We start from the raw sequence: 7,265 nt of genomic DNA on the forward strand, positions 1-7,265 counted from the left end.
GACTCCCTTTTTGTGGTGTATGACTCTCACAAAAGGGGTTGTCCTGCTTCAAAGCCGTGTATTGCTCGTGGGATACGATTGACTATTCAAAAACTTCTTAGACAGCTTTGCCTGTTCCAAATTCTTGCCTAGATCTGGGCGGCTGCCCGTGGAGTCTTGGCCATTCAACTTTGCCAAGCTGCTACTTGGTCTGGGAAGAACACGTTTGTTAAGTTCTAAAGTTTGATACCCTGACCAAAGAGGATAACCAGTTTAGGCAGGTGGTGCTGCAACCATCTCACCACATTCCTGATGAATTCTGGAAGCTTTGGGACGTCCCCATAGTACTCAGTGAGTCCCCAGTATCCCTTCTGGTTGATAGAGTAAATAGGGGATACTGGGCACCCTCCTCAGCTGTTCGCCATTCTGCAGGTGGAATTGAAACTTGTCTTGCAAGTTGTTACTACAACAGTTTGTTGTTTTCGGTTCTGAATGGTGTGTTGGTTCATTTGTCTCACCACTTGTATCTTTAGCCTCCTTCTCTCAAGTAGGTCTTCATCCTTCGGGCATAGTTTTACCTAGACTGAGCTGTGGGAGGGGGCATACAGGGGAGAATCCAGCACACCCTGTTTGAAGTTTTATGTGCACAGGCTCCTTTCAACCTCATCTATACCCCATAGTACTAAGTGAATCCCCAGTATCCCTTATGGACTCAGAGAAAAGGATTTACCGGTAAGTATATAAAATCCTATTTGCTGACACTACTACAACTATGAAGTATCTAAACCAACATGCTGTAGTGGGACTCTCAGCCTAAAAACATCTAAATGCTGTCCACATTCTAGGGAATCTGTTACTTCTATTGGACTTAACAGATGAGTACTGCTTCAGGGAAATGGCAGCTGATTATAAAATCTTCTATAGCATTCATGAAAGACGGTTGGAAATAAATTTAATGGAATTTCGCAGTTTTAGTGAAGACATCCTGACTCCAGCAGTTATTTCAGTTTTTTTTTTTTTTTATTCCATGGAGATTACATTAAGCATGTTTATTACCAAATAATATCAAGTGCAGTAAGAAAGTTGGAGAGGAGAAAACAATAGTAAAATATATTATTGCACTTTAAGAAAGTAAAAATTTCAGAAGTCCCCTTCAAAGTTCAATGTGTCACCAAGTCTTGCAAATGGTCTTTATTAAAGAAGAATAATCTTGGCCTCTTTATACTTGTGGTAAACATGACATTAAGTAACTACCTACATCCCATAAACTACAAAATAAAGAAAATACTTTGAGTTTGGTAACTTGTTTTTTCTTACCTTTTTTTGTGAACCAGTTAATTGAGATGGAAGAGGAAGAATTTGCAACTCTTCATACAAAAGGAGTTTTGTTATTTTAGCAGAGCAGCGTGGTCGTGATGCAAAAAAAGGCGGGACTGGAGGCAGGGCTCACCAAAAGAGCTTGTGAATGGGGGGGGGGGGGGGGTGTTAAATGCAATAGGGTCCTCTTGGCAACTCCCCCCACTGTGCAATGCCAGTATTTGCATCATTTGGTCCCCATGGAACCCCTTGCTGAGGGGATCCTGGACGCTGGGGCCTTTGCGAAGGACTTGCCCACCTTTCCGGGGGGGGGGGGGGGGGGGGGGGGGGGGGGGGGGGGGTTGGGGAGGCATCGTGGTCATTCCGGAAGTGTAGGCAAGAATGTTGTAAGATTATAGGGGTTCTAGGTGTTTAGCCCATTGTTACACTATGGGCGCCTTTGTCAGCAGCCCGTGTGCTTTAACTAGTGTAATGAGATGCACCTTCAGCATTCCCTTAAGACCTAAAACTCATGCTGTTGCTTGCTCCATAGATGTGGGCTTCCATGAAGCCCTGGTTCATGCTCGGTAACCATTTTGTTAACTCACTCGGTGCTCGAGTCTGGCCTGTTTGTGCTGTATGTCATTCACACAGTAGTGTAATTGTGTTTAACCAGTGTAGTGTAATGACACGCAAGTACAGCAGTGCCCTTACACAAGTATAACCTATGCCGTCAATAGCTCCATAGATGTGGGCTCCCATGAAGTCCTGGCTGACACACGGTAGCCATTTGACACATGTGTATGCACTTACATCTAGTATAGCTCATGATTTTTAGTATGGAACCAAGATCTCAATAGAAGTTATGTGCCCAGGTAAAATGAGGGGTTGTGGCCACATCCTTGTAAAAAAAAATAATCGGTACTCTTTACCTAGAAGGGCGACCGACGCGATGCCCGCGATTTGCCATAGGGAACAATGTTAAATGCCTCAATTGACCCGATTTTCCTGTTCAATGCCTCAATTGACCTGATTTTTCCATAGGAAACAATGTTAAATGGGCCACAGAGGCCAAATAGGCGCCCTGAAGTGTGAAATAGCCCCCACAATTGTTAACGCCACCCCACGATCAACGTGAACCCGAAGCGTGGCGAGCGGGGGCGTTACGCGTCGTACGACCTTTTCATACCCCCACTATCCACGTTGGCGTGGAGTTGAGAATAGAAAGTGTGGCGAGCGCAGCGGACAGCTGTGAAGCCCGCGAGGGGACGCGGATACCTGTGAAGGTATCCGTGTCCCCTCGCTGCGCTCGCCACACTTTATATTCTCAACTCCACGCTGACGTGGATGGTGGGGGTATGAAAAGGTCGTAGGACGCGTACCGCTGCGCTCGCCACGCTTCGGGTTGGCGTTGATCGTGGGGTGGCGTTAACAATTGTGGGGGCCATTTCACACTTCAGGGTGCCTATTTGGCCTCTGTGGGCCATTTAACATTGTTTTCTATGGAAAAATCGGGTCAATTGAGGCATTGAACAGGAAAATCGGGTCAATTGAGACATTTAACATTGTTCCCTACGGGAAATCGCGATTTTTTACTAACGATGTTCACGATCAAAATCGTGGGCGCCGCTCTAGGTAAAGAGTATCAAAAAACCTAATTAAGGGGCTACATCGCTACAAGCTCGTCCTCCTACCAACATGAGTCCGCACACAACACTAGACCACTAAAGTACACTTTCTACATCACTTGGATACCACCCTTCACCTCACCAGTCTCTACAATATATGACTAAATATTTTGGGAATGATGCAGGGGCATATTAAGAGAAGAGTGCAGTATCAGTTCAGACTCCATCCTCTCTAGCCTGGTGCTGTGCCAGTGTCTAATGCGCATGCACAGGTCTTCGGGAATAAAGTATTGAAGAACATGGATGCAGGCGCCTTGCAAACCACACATCCATTATATATACACTACTGTCATGATGCCAGTTTTACATTTCACAGAATAAAAGTTATATCCATCTTTTGCCCTTCAGCAAGCAAGTAATAAGTCTCTTCCTCATAGCCCAACCAAGACAGACTTCAGAAAGAATAATCTTTTAATTGCCTATATCCTAATTATGACAAACATCATATTCTGCTTTTGTAGCTTGAAGTAAAATGTGACTGAGTAACTAGGAAGAAGGAAGTGATTGATGGCAATTTAAATTGCTTCAAGTGAACCATAAAACTGTCAAATAAATTAAGCTATGTCCGGTTGCAATCTCTAATCTCTCATGAAAGGTTTTGGGTACCATAAGAATAGTCAAAAGAGTATTGTTGTGGCAAAAAGTGAAAGAAACATAATAGATCTCTACATTGCCAAATCTCTTCTAAATGTTTATTATTTCCAAAGTTAAAATGAAATACTCAGCATGAGAACATGATGAAATAAGCTGGTAAAAACACTCATGTCCAAGTTTATTCCCTGTGTCCCTTAGGCTCATGAGTTTTGACATTGTCTAAGCTTAAAATAGCGAAAGCAATTTGGACACAGCACTTAAGGACTGAATTATTAACAAGAGAGGCTTTTGATGTGGTGTCTGGCAAGGTCATGTTGTGGCCACAGATCGCACAGACTAAAAATAAGAAAGTCAGTTTCAATCTGCAGCTTCAGTGAAGTAATCTCACATTCTTTTGAAATTACAATGGCTTTACAGTGCTGCAAGTGCTCGGCATTAATCCACTGTTTTCCAGCTTCTAAATGCGAGAACATAGGAATTACAGAGTGACTGTGTCATTACTATAAATCAACATAGTGAAAATGAGGAATGTCCTATGGGCCTGATTCTGGTTCACTTGCAAAAGCAAATTCTCTCTCTAATGGCCAAAACCATGTGCACTGCAGGTGAGACAGATGTAACATGTGCAGAGAGAGTTAGATTTGGGTGTTATGTTGTTTCTGTACAGAGTAAATACTGGCTGCCTTATTTTTACAATGCAATATAGACATCAATTTGAAGTACACACCCCACCCAAATCTAACTCTCTCTGCACGTTAAATCTGGCCAACCTGCAGTGCACATGGTTTGTCCATTAGATAGAGAATTAGCTTTTGCAAGTGAACCAGAATCAGGCCATATATTTCTGCTGCACGTCTATGGTAAACCAACACCCTTGAAAACTAGCCCAAATTCTTTCTCTTAGAAAGACAAAACACTGAGTTTAGTGTTACGGAATAGAAAAGCTGGGATAGGAACCCATGGAACAGGATACATATAGATCAAGTGACAGGCATTAAAGATTCATAAATGGTTACTGTCTTTAATTATGCTGCATTAGTTATTGACCAGACAGATTTTAGAATTGCCTTTGGTGCTGAAGAGGCTTCCTGTTAACACTAATGTGTGGTATCAAAGCAATACAATGAATTTTTGAGGTTTTAAAATACCACCAAGTGAGATAGATCAGCCTGACTTCCAGTGAATAGACTTAGATTATAAATTATTAGCCACTAAGTGGTAGTAACTTCTGCTCTGCCAGCACCAACATCCAAGTTACCTACTATGTAGCTATTTTTTTTTTCTATATTAAGGGGCCGGTGTATCATATCCCGCATTTTAAATACTTTGGGGACTTGGCCTAATAGCATGAGGCATATCCAAGGAGTGGACTATCAATGTGATGGAGAACACATTCCATGGGAAGTCAATCCTCTGCTATAATGGCAGCCTTACTTGACTTCTAGAGCAGTGGTTCCCAACCCTGGTCCTCAAGTGCCCCCAACAGTGCACGTTTTCTAGGTCTCCACACAGAATCACAAGTGACATAATTAGCTCCACCTGTGGATCTTTCAAAATGTGTCTGAATAATGAGTGCACCTGCTGGGTGACCTGGAAAACTTGCACTGTTGGGGGTACTTGAGGACCAAGGTTGGGAACCACTGTTCTAGAGGTTTCTGGGAATGTCCGTAAACCCTGGATGTCTTTTAATTTCTGCACATCAGCCAGATTGTGATCCTGCTCATGGGTACAATTACAGACCCCCAGAGCAACAAAGGCAAGAGCTGCTATGGATTAAAAAACTGTTTAATGACCATCACCTAATTGCTGAAGTGGTGATATTAAACTTTACCAACAATGCCATTTCTTATAACTACTCAATCGATATTAATATGTATTAATCGATTGGGAAGCACTCAGTCGGGTGTGGAGGTAGCTGTTTCACCATTTTCTATACGGCCAGACATTTACTCTGGTCATTATGATTAAATCGGTCAAGCGGTTTCAGAGGAACCAAGCAACATAGTAATAAGGATTACACATTCACTCTTGCCCCACTCTAATTGGAGCGATAAGATAGATCCTGTGGAGATTAAGCATAACTTGCTTGTTGATCAACTACCCATGACCAATACTCTGTATCCAGGAAGCAAGCAATGACTCAATTGAAAATGTTGGATCTAACTCCAAGAATGTGCCAAGATTGAAAACCATGTGTACCACGGATTTTCAGACTATACAGATCATTTGTCAGCGTGCCAGGGAACCTTGATGTGTTCTCGGGTGGTGATACCTTTCTCAATTCAACCGAAACTACTAGCCAAGCTACACGAGTATGAGGATGCCTAGGTAGGCAATGGATTGAGTAATAAATATTAAAACAAGGGGTGTGGGAGATTAATATTTATTAATAAAGATTTTTACAATTGTACTACATTTGCCAGTAAGCCCTTAATGTCTGGGCAATCTGACACTTGTAGTTTCCCAAGTGCCATGATGCCCTGACAGCCTTACTAGTGTCTTCATATCTATGCATGTTGACACTTGTGGTTTACCAAATGCCATGATGCCCTGGCAGCCTTGCTAGGATTAGCTGTAAAGAACAATATTATTTATTAATTATTCATTAACGCCGTTCCCAAACCCAATAAAGAGCCATAATGGTTTTGGCAATAGGGTTGATTGTACCTAGGAGGGGAGTCTGCTTGCTTTTTTGTCATATTTACATACCCCTATATCAAAAATGACATAGTGACTACTGCCTAATACCTACGGTCACTTAACAAGGGCATGGACTCTCTGCCCGCCCATCATTAACTAAATGCCTGAGACCTTACTGCATCCATGGGTCTAGTTCCCAGCGACCATGGTGTTCTAGGGACGGGAAAATTAATTGAGGTGACCAATACCACCTTGACAAAAATCTAGTTGCAGTCACGATTCATAGTACCATGAAAGTGGATTTCCAACATGCAGAAGCAATGGAACACCTGCCTCTGGACTCCAAGGGTGACATTCTATGGGATGAGATAATCTGACTTTGGCGAATTTTATCGCAAAAACGGCCGTTTTCGCACTTTTTCCCTAATTCGCATATTTAATGAGATGCGAAAATCGGCAAAAAGTGCGGTTTTGCCGCGAAATCGCACTTTTTAAAAGTGCGATTTTTAGTTTTCGCCAGAAATTGCATCCAGATGTTTTCACATTGAAAAGTATACAATTCGCATATTTAACCCCTTACCGACGCAGCCTGTTTTTGCCTTCCTGACAGAGGCCTTTTTTTCAAATCTGACATGTATCACTTTATGTGGGGATAACTTTTTATTGCTTTTACTTATCCCAGTGATTTTGAGATTGTTTTCTCGTGACACATTGTACTTTAAGTTAGTGGTAAATTTTGGTCGATACAGTCTGTTTTTTTTTGTGAAAAATACCAAAATGTCGTAAAAAAATTGAACATTTTGCAATTTGCAAAATGTTAAATTTTCTGCTTGTGAGACAAATAATCATACCACTCAAAATAGTTAATAACTAACATAGACCATATGTATACTTTATTATTACATCATTATTTCAACCTGCTTTTAATTTTTTTGGACACTAGGGGGCAGCAGAGTCAAAATTATACACATAACACAGTAAACGCTGCTTTTGGCTGTTCACGTTTGAACAGCCAATCGCAGTGATCGCTGAGGGGGGGGGGCATGAGGCAATGAGGGAAGATGTCTG

The sequence above is a fragment of the Crinia signifera genome, chromosome 1 (assembly GCF_055691185.1).
Source record: "Crinia signifera chromosome 1, ASM5569118v1, whole genome shotgun sequence".
NCBI lineage: Eukaryota > Metazoa > Chordata > Amphibia > Anura > Myobatrachidae > Crinia > Crinia signifera.